This window comes from Octopus bimaculoides, chromosome 8 (genome assembly GCF_001194135.2).
Source record: "Octopus bimaculoides isolate UCB-OBI-ISO-001 chromosome 8, ASM119413v2, whole genome shotgun sequence".
In the NCBI taxonomy this organism is placed as follows: domain Eukaryota; kingdom Metazoa; phylum Mollusca; class Cephalopoda; order Octopoda; family Octopodidae; genus Octopus; species Octopus bimaculoides.
The window spans coordinates 39873991-39877680 of record NC_068988.1 but is presented as its reverse complement, the minus strand read 5'-3'; positions in this window follow the sequence as shown (position 1 = coordinate 39877680).

The following is a 3690-nucleotide window of genomic DNA, read 5'->3' as shown; positions in this document are numbered from 1 at the left end:
TGTGTGTGTGTGTGTGTGTGTGTGTGTGTGTGTGTGTACGTGCGCGTGCAGGCGTATGTATATAACTGTAATAACTGCCATTACTTCATATCGCTATAAGTATAAGTGGAGCTGCCGTTGAGAGTCATCCAAGTACAAAACTAGAAAAGCGCTCGGAGAGTGCAGACCACCGCCAAGCAGCTCAAGTGCTTTATCAAGTGCTTTTGCATCTCCAAAACGGAACAGTCTGAGGAAATAAACCAGGTCTATACACAATAGCTTATAGATATACTCTGAATGTAGTTCTATATAAATGTTTAATAATTTTTTTTTATACTTAAGACCATCAGAAATGTTAAGATATCAGCCTCTACCCACGTTGTCATTCTTTGATTAAAAAGGTTACAGCATAGATTATATTACGTAGATAACTTTCGGCCGAAGTTGACTCAGGCCATGTTTAATTTAATAGCACCAACTGGAAGAGATACAGAGTCAGCTTTAGTGAACCGTAGCCCATTCAAGCAGAGTGTTATTGTTTTCAGAGACATAACTGGGTGCGGGTGGTTTATCTGAGGTTGGTGGTAATCATCTAGAGATCGTTTGAATGCCGTGAAGTCACTTTCCTCCTTTATGTGTGCCTGGAACGATGTTGAAGAAAACAGGCCCAACTGAGGTGAAATAGTTCTGTTATAGTGTTGTGATACGACACGAACTTTTCTGTAGTGGACGGATGGCACAGGGGACAAGCCTCGGACGAATTTTAAAGATGGGCAATGTTGATGGAATATTTTTCACATCATACAGATGATATAGAGCTCACAGCGGCGGTGGAGGGAGCAAAGCCTGAGCTTTTTGAGTCGATCCCAATAGTCAAAGCTTGTCATGTTATCCTCCGCAGGCCTCTGCCTAGCAGCTCATTTTAAGGTAGATACGCGAGTAAAATTACTAATAGAGAAATGAAAATAAACTTTGGAAACAGCAACACCGCCATAGGTTACGTGGAAACCGTGAACGTGTTTTCAAGGGAGATAATTAAAGAGACGTAACATTGTAATACTTCATGTAAAGTAAATATAACAAATGAAAAATCCTTCAAGAATCCCTAAAAATTCTCGGATCACTACCAAAATTTCATCATCTGTTCTTTGTGTCATTACCAAATTTTCTTGCAAGTTTCATCAAATACCGTTGAAAACTTTTTGAGTCATTTTTGACACACACGGAGATGCAGAGGGACAGACGGACAAACCAACGCCGATGAAAACATAACCCCTCCCGTGGCGGAGGTAATTATTTGACTCGACAATCAGAAGAGTTTATTCTGTGCATCTGAATCACTGTGAATGTTTCTTTTTGAGGCTACTTCTTCATGGTATAAGAAGGCCGATTTCCTTTTCTTTCCTAAGAACGATTGATGGTCAAGCTTTTCGTACTGAAAGAGACGCCTGTTTAGCCTTAAATTTCTTAGAAGATGACAATCTGTAGGATAGAACAATGGCTGAGGTTTCAGTGTCAGCACATCTATTTCTTTGAGAAATCTTGTTGTAATTCTTCTCCTGAATGTGAAGTAAGTAATCCATTATCGCTGTGGCACAAATATAAGTATGATTTATCAGAAGACAACGAATATCAAGCACAATTAAGATTCCCTGAGAGGGAAATAGCATTCAACGATGACATATATAATACTGCATTGGCTGTTACAGAATGCTGCAGTATTTTCGAAAATCCAATTGTTTGATGCGAGGTATGATAGTGTTATTTTCAGGTGATTTCAGACAAACTTTGACAGTGATTCCGATGGGTACAAAGGCGGATGAATTGAAAGCATGCTTGAAGTCTTCTATTTTATGGAAGCATAACAAAGTGTTAAAGCAATCTACAAATATGAGGGCACATTTGCCGGTTGATCATCTGTTGGACAAATTTGGCCATACTATTTTGAAATTTGGTGTAGGAAGGCTAGACATGAATGATGAAGGGGACTTTAATCCATCAAAATTCTGCACCTTGGTCAGCTCGGTCGAGGAACTTGTTGCAAACGTTTTTCAAAGTACAATTTCAAATAACGCAAAGCTGCTTGCTTGTGGGAAAGAGCAATCATGGCACCAAAGAACGTTACTGTGAATAATTCAAATGGAAGACTCGCGAATCTTTTTCCAGGAAAGGAACATACTTACAAATCTATACATTCTGTTGTGGATGAATCAGCAAGACTAGCAAGTTTAGGAGAGGGGTAAGTCGATTACAGCGACCCCATTGATCAACTGCACAAATGGTGGTGAAAATCACAACTGTAATGTAATTACGAACTTCATTTTGCAATCATAAGATAACAAGGTTAATTACACTACCCGTCAGTCTGGGCATGGGTCTTTTACTATAGCAACTGTTTGACATGTTCATTGTATATTTGGGTCGACGTGAACAGTTTAGAAGCCAGTCAGAAATACAGAGTGTTCAGTCTAGAGTTGGCGGGTTTTTTTATGTCTCTTTTACTTTTTTTTCCTGAGGTACAGCTTGATGTATTGGTTAACAGTCAACGATGTTCGAGAGTATAGAAATTAAAGTTGTAGATGAGAAAAATGTTAGTTGACAAGGAGAATTGGAAGTTCATTTGAATATTGGAAAAGAGTTACCTATATTATGATGATTTGAGATGGGTATTAAATTCTATAGGATATCGAATGGACAGCAGCAATGGAGACTATGAAGCTGTGTCCCTTCTAGCAGGAAAGGACACAGCGAGCGTTCCAAATTCACCTGCATACCGGAATTCATTGTCACATCTTACAAGTCCCTATGTTCAAATCAGCTGAGCATGCGTGATGGTGGATACTGTGGTTAATTCCAGGCTGAAGAGGGTTGTTACTAGAAGGCTATATGTGTAGCTACAGTACTTGACTCCTTACCATAATTCCGGAAATAGTCATTAGTGATTGTAGAAGAATTATACTTCACCAGCTGCAATTTCTGTTCTCCAAATTTCCCCGATTGTAATCCCAAACCGTGGGGCGCAGTTGAGAAAGATAGCAACCTCTCTGCCTGCAACACCATGGTCAAGCTGGCGCCCAAGATCAAGAAGCGGTTTGAATATCCTTCCAGGAACACAGTTAGGAACGAATGTGTCAGAGTCGGGATTTGTGTTCAGGCCGAGGCGGATATTGTAGGCAGCTCCTTTGAGTAAACTATTATTTAACCGCCATAATTTATTAAAATTCGTTTTTACTTTTTAAAATACGTTCATTTTTGGATGGGATACTGTGTTTTGTTTCCCTTTTAATCAACTCTCAAATTTAGTCCATATACTTTGTATAACAACTATAATTCTAAAGATTAGTCTTGTTACAATGTGTCTCACATTGATTTCGACGTAAACAATACTCACGTCTGAGGAATACTCGGCCATTGTGTAGATTATAATTCAATGACTCGGTTTAATCTATCGAATCCACTCACAAGACATCGGCTGCCTCGGTGCTATGGAAAGAAACAACTGCTCAAGTTGCCAGGTTGTAGAACTGAACCTAAATTACCGGGACGACAAAGCGAGATATTTATACATGCAGATATGCAGGCACGTAAAATATAAAAGTAATGCGCTGCCATGCCTAGACACGAATCCGTTCTGCCTGGGTTAAATCCGGGAATCCTAACTACTATATATATATATATCAGGCTGTGTGGTAAGAGACTCGCTTCCCAAGC